Source organism: Malus domestica, chromosome 12 (genome assembly GCF_042453785.1).
Source record: "Malus domestica chromosome 12, GDT2T_hap1".
In the NCBI taxonomy this organism is placed as follows: Eukaryota; Viridiplantae; Streptophyta; class Magnoliopsida; order Rosales; family Rosaceae; genus Malus; species Malus domestica.
The window spans coordinates 30,686,858-30,696,715 of NC_091672.1; the positions used below are offsets into that span (position 1 = coordinate 30,686,858).

Below are 9,858 nucleotides of genomic sequence, written 5' to 3' on the forward strand. Positions count from 1 at the left end.
TTTACGTGTTATTAATATTTGACGAACTTTTATAGACCTACAGGGATCCCCGATGACTTCTTTTAATAAGACGGAAAGAATGACTTGCCGTGAAGTCGAAAAAAGTTCATCAAATACTCAATGACCCCCTGTTTTAGCAACATTTCAGGGAAAGTTCTGTAGGCGATTGCACTCATCAATGAGTTGGAACGGGTAGCTCAAATTCCAGGGGAATTCACAATGGAAATGTTAATCAAACATCCTCATACATATGACACCGAAAACCAATCACGGCATTACTTTGAGATTTTCATATGTGGTTAGAATGTGAGTATTAATTTAATTTTCCTGTTTACTGCATAAATTAGTTTCAATTTGTAATAATAATAGTTTCTTATAATGAAACTCATCCACCATACAAAGACTAGAATATCTCCCCTGCCAACACACTGATTACAGCCCTCTCGAGCTCGACATGGATCCTGTACGAGCACGTGAATTATCCAGATGTGGGTAGAAGCATGTATATTCGAAAGATGCAAATTCGAAATTCACAGATTGCACGCGGAGATCTGATACAAAAATTAAAAAGTTGAAAATTCGAAATTCATACATATATATATATATATATATATATATACACACAACAACAACAACAACAACAACAAAGCCTTTTCCCACTAAGTGGGGTCGGCTATATGAATCCTAGAACGCCATTGCGCTCGGTTTTGTGTCATGTCCTCCGTTAGATCCAAGTACTCTAAGTCTTTTCTTAGAGTCTCTTCCAAAGTTGTCCTAGGTCTTCCTCTACCCCTTCGGCCCTGAACCTCTGTCCCGTAGTCACATCTTCGAACCGGAGCGTCAGTCGGCCTTCTTTGCACATGTTCAAAATCACCGGAGCCGATTTTCTCTCATATTTCCTACAATTTCGGCTACTCCTACTTTACCTCGGATATCCTCATTCCCAATCTTATCCTTTCTCGTGTGCCCACACATCCCACGAAGCATCCTCATCTCCGCTACACCCATTTTGTGTACGTGTTGATGCTTCACCACCCAACATTCTGTGCCATACAACATCGCTAGCCTTATTGCCGTCCTATAAAATTTTCCCTTGAGCTTCAGTGGCCTACGACGGTCACACAACACGCCGGATGCACTCTTTCCATCCAGCTCGTATTCTATGGTTGAGATCTCCATCTAATTCTCCGTTCTCTTGCAAGATAGATCCTAGGTAGCGAAAACGATCGCTTTTTGTGATCTTCGCTAGATTGCTCCGGTCATTAGTGTGGATAAGTATATAAATGGATAGAGATAGGAAAGCAAACACAAGATGTACGTGGTTCACCCAGATTGGCTACGTCCACGGAATAGAAGAGTTCTCATTAATTGTGAAGGGTTTACACAAGTACATAGGTTCAAGCTCTCATTTAGTGAGTACAAGTGAATGATTTAGTACAAATGACATTAGGAAATATTGTGGGAGAATGATCTCGTAATCACGAAACTTCTAAGTATCGGAGTGTGGTGTCGTCTTGACTTGCCTTATCTGTCTCATAGGTAGATGTGGCATCTTCTCTGGAAGTACTCTTCCTCCATCCAGGGGTGGTATCTTTAACTGGTGGAGATGCACAAAGTAATGTATCAATTTCACTTGAAGCTTACTTGTAGTTTCAGGCTTGGTCAAGCGCGATACAAACCATGTAGTAGGAGTCCCCCAAGTCGCCGAGCTAGGGGGTCTGCTGAAAGAGGTGACAGACAAGGTAAGCAATCAGAGCTCCTACTGATTGTTCACCTTCTCCCCATCTTGCAGCAGCATGAAGGATAAAGAGAAGAAAAATGAGAAGAGATGATATGAGATACTTTTGCTTTTGAAGAAGTAACTTTCCACAGGCTTATTCTTGAACTGAGCTGGAGGGTTTTCTGGTTTCCTCCAGAGTATAAGGCCGACTGAAGAATTTGAGGGTCAAAACAAGTCCATCAAATCTAGAGTACGTTCCACCTTGCTGATATGGGATACTTTTGCTTTTGACAAACTAATGAATGTATCGGCACGTGTGCTGTTACGCTTGTCTCCACATGCTTCCTTGTATCCTTCGCACTTGCCCTATCTGTTCCTCAAGCAGATGCGAAATCTTCCCTGGAAACATAAGATGTTGAAGATGAGTACTCGAGAGCAATGCCAGGTAAGTAATCAGGTAAGGGGTTCCAGGCAGTCAGTTCCTGGCTGGAAGCTTGATTCCAAGTGCTGACTGATTGCTCTCTTTCTCATTGTCTTGCAGGTAAAAACAAGGCCAAAAGAAAAGACAGGGAAAAAGCATGATATGGGATACTCTTGCTTTTAACCCTGATGATATGAGATATTCTTGCTCTAGTATAGCTTGTTTGCAGAGGTATTATCGGGGGAAAGAAAGCTGAATATTTCGAAAGGCTTCGTTGGGAGTGCCCTCTCAGATATGATGAAGGGTTGAGCATTTTTGCAGGTCTGCCTGTCCGTTGGGGATGGAGGTCGACATATATAGGAGTCTCCCTAACAACAAGTAGTAATGCTATTCCTTTACCCTTCTTGGTCATAGCACGGTAGTGGGAGCTGCCAGTTTCACATGTTTTAACTCTGTCAGAGCACTTTGAAAAAGTGGTCTGTGGTATATGGCTCTCGAGATTCGGAGAATGATGCCTCTTCGATTTTTGAGAAAGCAATCATGCTGGGGGTATGACTCTCGAGATTCGGAGAGCAGTGTCTCTTCGATTTTTGAGGAAGTAATCATGTTGGGAGTCTGGCTCTCGAGATTCGGAGGGCGGTGCCTCTTCGATTTTGGAGCAAGCAATCTTGTTGGGAGTGTTGTCTCGAATGTGAGTAAAGGTTGGGCATGTTTGCTAGTCTACCTTGCCACGAAGCACAAAGGTTGACACACAGGGACTTTCCAATTATCCAGCAATGGTATTGTTCCTTTACCCTCTCTTCGATTTTGAGAAAGTAGTCATGTTGGGAGTCTGGCTCTCGAGATTCGGAGGACGGTGCCTCTTCGATTTTGGAGCAAGCAATCTTATTGGGAGTGTTTTCTCGAATGTGAGTAAAGGTTGGGCATGTTTGCTAGTCTACCTTGCCACGAAGCACAGAGGTTGACACACAGGGACTTTCCAATTATCCAGCAGTGGTACTGTTCCTTTACAGTTGTGGGTAATAATATGGTAGCTAGACCTTCAAAATTTATGTGTCTAAACTTTTGTTAGTGCTGTTTCTTTGCTATTCTTTTACCTTTCTTGGTCAGAGCGATGTAGTGGGAGTTGCAAGCTTCACGTGCTCAACTTTGGCAGAGAACTTTGGCAAAGTTATTTGTGGTACCCATGAGCTATTGTTGCGTGTGGGAAGTGGGTGATTGAACAGTAAGATTCATGTGCTTTCTACTTCACCAGAAGTCTTCGACAGAATGCCCATAATTTCTGCAAAGCTGAGTGTGCGTGTGACAGGTGCTGACAAGGCTAGAAAAGTAGGTGCCTCTTCGATTTCTGAGATCGGCCCTCGTGGTCTCTGAGCAGCCCAGCTCTTGAGAAAGCGAGCGCCTCTTCGATTGATTCGGAGAACGATGCCTCATCGATTTTTGAGAAAGCAATCATGCTGGGGGTCTGGCTCTCGAGATTCGGGGAGCAGTGTCTCTTCGATTTTTGAGAAAGTAATCATGTTGGGAGTCTGGCTCTCGGGATTCGGAGGGCGGTGCCTCTTCGATTTTGGAGCAAGCAATCTTGTTGGGAGTGTTTTCTCGAATGTGAGTAAAGGTTGGGCATGTTTGCTAGTCTACCTTACCACGAAGCACAGAGGTTGACACACAGGGACTTTCCAATTATCCAGCAATGGTACTGTTCCTTTACCCTCTCTTCGATTTTTAAGAAAGTAGTCATGTTGGGAGTCTGGCTCTCGAGATTCGGAGGACGGTGCCTCTTCGATTTTGGAGCAAGCAATCTTATTGGGAGTGTTTTCTCGAATGTGAGTAAAGGTTGGGCATGTTTGCTAGTCTACCTTGCCACGAAGCACAGAGGTTGACACACAGGGACTTTCCAATTATCCAACAGTTGTACTGTTCCTTTACCCTTGTGGGTAATAATATGGTAGCTAGACCTTCAAAATTTATGGGTCTAAACTTTGTTAGTGCTGTTTCTTTGCTATTCTTTTACCCTTCTTGGTCAGAGCGATGTAGTGGGAGCTGCAAGCTTCACGTGCTCAACTTTGGCAGAGAACTTTGGCAAAGTTATCTGTGGTACCCATGAGCTATTGTTGCGTGTGGGAAGTGGGTGATTGAACAGTAAGATTCATGTGTTTTCTACTTCCCCAGAAGTCTTTGACAGAATGCCCATAATTTCCGCAAAACTGAGTGTGCGTGTGACAGGTGCTGACAAGGCTGGAAAAGGCTGGAAAAGTAGGTGCCTCTTCGATTTCTGAGATCGGCCCTCGTGGTCTCTGGGGAGCCCAGCTTTTGAGAAAGCGAGCGCCTCTTCGATTTTTGAGATCGGCCTTCGTGGTCTTTGAGCAGCCCAACTTTTGAGAAAGCAAACGCCTCTTCGATTTCTGAGATCAACCCTCGTGATCTCTAAGCAGCCCAGCTTTTGAGAAAGCAAACGCCTCTTCGATTTCTGAGCAGGCGCCTCTTCGATTTCTGAAGCTTCGTCGAGTGCAGATTTTTATAGGGGCTGGCATTAAGTTCCAAAGCACACTTGAATCTCCACCAGTAGAAGCTTCATTCTTGCACTTCTAAGATCTTGATTTGTCCGACCTCTTCTCTCTTCAACACCTTTGAAAATGTCTGGCCCCTCCGACCGTCGTTTTGACTTGAACCTTGTTGAAGAGGCAGCCCCGCCTTCTCCAGACAACATATGGCGCCCATCCTTCGTCTCCCCTACTGGTCCTCTTACCGTTGGGGATTCCGTGATGAAGAATGATATGACCGCTGCGGTGGTGGCCAGGAACCTTCTCACTCCCAAAGATAACAGACTACTTTCCAAACGGTCTGATGAGTTAGCTGTTAAGGATTCGCTGGCTCTCAGTGTTCAGTGTGCAGGTTCTGTGTCTAATATGGCCCAACGCCTATTTGCTCGAACCCGCCAAGTTGAATCATTGGCGGCTGAAGTGATGAGTCTCAAACAGGAGATTAGAGGGCTCAAGCATGAGAATAAACAGTTGCACCGGCTCGCACATGACTATGCTACAAACATGAAGAGGAAGCTTGACCAGATGAAGGAAACTGATGGTCAGGTTTTACTTGATCATCAGAGATTTGTGGGTTTGTTCCAAAGGCATTTATTGCCTTCGTCTTCTGGGGCTGTACCGCGTAATGAAGCTCCAAATGATCAACCTCTGATGCCTCCTCCTTCTAGGGTTCTGTCCAGTACTGAGGCTCTAAATGATCCCCCTCCGGTGCCTTCTCTTTCTGGGGCTCTACCGACTGCTGAGACTTCTCCTAAGCAACCTTTGTGAAGGCTCCCTCTTGTGTGCTTATTTTGACTCATGTATATGTACATATTTGTAGCTTATCGGGGATATCAATAAATAAGCTTTCCTTCATTTCAACGTATTGTGTTAAATACACCAAAGCCTTCTTCGCTAAGTTCTTTGAATTTTCTTTTGTTAAAGCTTGTATGTTGAAGCTTTCTGAGTGGAGCATGTAGGTTGGGGTAGTGTTCCCTTAATTTCCCGAGTGAGGAAAACTTCTCGGTTTGAGACTTGGAAAATCCAAGTCACTGAGTGGGATCGGCTATATGAATCTTAGAACGCCATTGTGCTCGATCCTGTGTCATGTCCTTCGTTAGATCCAAGTACTCTAAGTCTTTTCTTAGAGTCTCTTCCAAAGTTTTCCTAGGTCTTCCTCTACCCCTTCGGCCCTGAACCTCTGTCCCATAGTCGCATCTTCTAATCGGAACGTCAGTAGGCCTTCTTTGCACATGTCCAAACCACCGTAACCGATTTTCTCTCATCTTTCCTTCAATTTCGGCTACTCCTACTTTACCCCGGATATCCTCATTCCTAATCTTATCCTTTCTCGTGTGCCCACACATCCAACGAAGCATCCTCATCTCCGCTACACCCATTTTGTGTACGTGTTGATGTTTCACCGCCCAACATTCTGTGCCATACAGCATCGCCGGCCTTATTGCTGTCCTATAAAATTTTCCCTTGAGCTTCAGTGGCATACGGCGGTCACACAACACGCCGGATGCACTCTTCCACTTCATCCATCCAGCTTGTATTCTATGGTTGAGATCTCCATCTAATTCTCCGTTCTTTTGCAAGATAGATCCTAGGTAACGAAAACGGTCGCTCTTTGGTATTTCTTGATCTCCGATCCTCACCCCTAACTCGTTTTGGCCTCCATTTGCACTGAACTTGCACTCCATATATTCTGTCTTTGATCGGCTTAGGCGAAGACCTTTAGATTCCAACACTTCTCTCCAAAGGTTAAGCTTTGCATTTACCCCTTCCTGAGTTTCATCTATCAACACTATATCGTCTGCGAAAAGCATACACCAAGGAATATCATCTTGCATATGTCGTGTTAACTCATCCATTACTAACGCAAAAAGGTAAGAACTTAAGGATGAGCCTTGATGTAATCCTACAGTTATGGGAAAGCTTTCGGTTTGTCCTTCATGAGTTCTTACGGCAGTCTTTGCTCCTTCATACATATCCTTTATAGCTTGGATATATGCTACTCGTACTCCTTTCTTCTCTAAAATCCTCCAAAGAATGTCTCTTGGGACCCTATCATACGCTTTTTCCAAATCTATAAAGACCATGTGTAAATCCTTTTTCCCATCTCTATATCTTTCCATCAATCTTCGTAAGAGATAGATTGCCTCCATGGTTGAGCGCCCTGGCATGAACCCGAATTGGTTGTCCGAAACCCGTGTCTCTTGCCTCAATCTATGCTCAATGACTCTCTCCCAGAGCTTCATTGTATGACTCATTAGCTTAATACCCCTATAGTTCATGCAATTTTGTACGTCGCCCTTATTCTTGTAGATAGGCACCAAAGTGCTCATTCGCCACTCATTTGGCATCTTCTTCGTTTTCAAAATCCTATTGAAAAGGTCAGTGAGCCATGTTATACCTGTCTCTCCCAAAAGTTTCCACACTTCGATTGGTATATCGTCTGGGCCTATTGCTTTTTTATGCTTCATCTTCTTCAAAGCTACAACGACTTCTTCCTTCCGGATTCGACGATAAAAAGAGTAGTTTCTACACTCTTCTGAGTTACTCAACTCCCCTAAAGAAGCACTCATTTCATGTCCTTCATTGAAAAGATTATGAAAATAACCTCTCCATCTGTCTTTAACCGCGTTCTCTGTAGCAAGAACCTTTCCATCCTCATCCTTGATGCACCTCACTTGGTTTAGGTCCCTTGTCTTTTTTTCCCTTGCTCTAGATAGTTTATAGATATCCAACTCTCCTTCTTTGGTATCTAGTCGTTTATACATATCGTCGTAAGCCGCTAACTTAGCTTCTCTGACAGCTTTCTTCGCCTCTTGCTTCGCTTTTCTATACCTTTCACCATTTTCATCAGTCCTCTCCTTGTATAAGGCTTTACAACATTCCTTCTTAGCCTTCACCTTTGTTTGTACCTCCTCATTCCACCACCAAGATTCCTTTTGGTGTGGGGCAAAGCCCTTGGACTCTCCTAATACCTCTTTTGCTACTTTTCGGATACAACTAGCCATGGAATCCCACATTTGGCTAGCTTCCCCCTCTCTATCCCACACACATTGGGTGATTACCTTCTCTTTGAAAATGGCTTGTTTTTCTTCTTTTAGATTCCACCATCTAGTCCTTGGGCACTTCCAAGTCTTGTTCTTTTGTCTTACTCTTTTGATATGTACATCCATCACCAACAAGCGATGTTGATTAGCCACGCTCTCTCCTGGTATAACTTTGCAATCCTTACAAGTTATACGATCCCCTTTCCTCATTAGAAGAAAATCTATTTGTGTTTTTGACGACCCACTCTTGTAGGTGATCACATGTTCTTCTCTCTTCTTAAAGAAGGTGTTGGCTAAGAAGAGATCATATGCCATTGCAAAATCCAAGATAGCTTCCCCATCCTCGTTTCTCTCCCCAAAACCATGGCCACCATGAAAACCTCCATAGTTGCCTGTCTCCCTGCCCACGTGTCCATTTAAATCTCCTCCTATAAATAACTTCTCCGTCTGAGCAATTCCTTGCACCAAGTCTCCAAGATCTTCCCAAAATTTCTCCTTCGAACTCGTATCCAACCCTACTTGAGGTGCGTACGCACTAATCACATTGATAAGTTCTTGTCCTATTATAATCTTGATTGCCATGATTCTATCTCCTACCCTCTTGACATCTACAACATCTTGTACCAAGGTCTTGTCCACGATGATGCCAACACCGTTTCTCGTTCTATTTGTGCCCGAATACCAAAGTTTAAACCCTGAGTTTTCTAGATCCTTTGCCTTACTACCAACCCACTTAGTTTCTTGTAGGCACATAATATTTATCCTTCTCCTCACCATAACTTCCACTACTTCCATAGATTTTCCCGTTAAGGTTCCTATATTCCACGTTCCTAAACGCATTTTGCTCTCTTGAACTCTACCCTTCTGTCCTAGCTTCTTCACCCTCCCCCGTCTAATAGGATCAAAGTACTTCTTTTGTGTGTCCCGGGTAAAGTTGATAGGAGCATATGCTCCCAAACAACTTTGAGTGGAGTCGTTCGAAAAGAAGTTTCTATGGCCCCCTTGCTCATTTAACACTGCATCCGGGTGCCGATGGAGATACAGCGACCCTTGCTCACTTATCACTGTGCTCAGGCCACACAGCGCGCCACTTACGGGTGACGCCCTAGCTTTAGCGCGATTTTGTTCTGGATTCATTTTCATAAGGATTCGACGTGATCATGGAGTGCCGGCTGTCGACTACCTGACGCCCTCCCCCTCCTCCTTTATCCGGGCTTGGGACCGGCCATGTAAGACATAGGCGGAGTTATATATATATATATACACATTTACATTTATTTAATACCATTCAATATAAATTAAATGAGAATTTTAAATATCAACCCAAAAAATTTAATCAGGTATGAAATCGATTAAAGGGTAATTCTCGCAGTCAAGCTCGAAAACACGAATTTACATAAGCAGATTGCAAACGGAGATCTAATGCAACAATTATAAATTGCGAACTTGAAATTACAAATAATCAATCTTCCTCTTCACTCACAAACCCTAAAACAAAAACCAAAAGCAAGCACACAAAGAGATATGAGTCCGGATCTCACCTCGGAACTGCTGTAGTTGTGTGCTGAAGCCATACGAAGGGATACGAGTCGGGATCCCAAACAGGAGCTCCGGCCGTTGGGCTTGTCTGATATCCTTGGCCGTGAAACTACGGTCCATGACTTTCAGAGAGCGAGAGAGATTGCACGAGTGTATATTTCGGGGGTTAGGGTTAGGGGCACGGCATTTCTTTATGTACTAACATTTTTTTATTTTTTAGTTTATAGATTTTGTTAGATTAGAGGTTATATTTGTCACCGAAAGGGTTCGAACCCACGATGTCATGCAAATGCTCACTCCTTTCAACCACTGTAGTAAATGGTCACTTGTATTTTTTAAAAATTGAAATTTTCTGTATGACTGGAGCATACTACCATTCCTCTAAATGAGAGATATTCCAATGTGACCGGAAGTGAGAGTGGTACACCACGTGTCGTTATATAAGTGAAGAGATACTTGTGTTAAAAAAAAATTATAATTTTTTATATTTTATTTTGAATAAACGATATTATCTATATTAAGAATGTTTGTACCATACTTGACCAATCCCGAAACTACCGAGCACCGGCCAACGCTATACTGTCAAGGACCCAG

The 9,858-nt window shown here is 43.4% G+C and overlaps 1 long non-coding RNA gene across 1 annotated transcript; it reads right to left on the reverse strand.

Moving 5' to 3' along the window:
* Positions 1 to 330: 330 nt before the first annotated feature.
* LOC139189991 (uncharacterized) lies at positions 331 to 9,429 on the reverse strand. Its single transcript, XR_011573916.1, has 2 exons — positions 9,267 to 9,429; positions 331 to 551 (listed from the first exon to the last, which is right to left on the reverse strand). It is a non-coding gene; the product is annotated as an uncharacterized lncRNA (long non-coding RNA).
* Between the last annotated feature and the right edge of the window lie 429 nt (positions 9,430 to 9,858).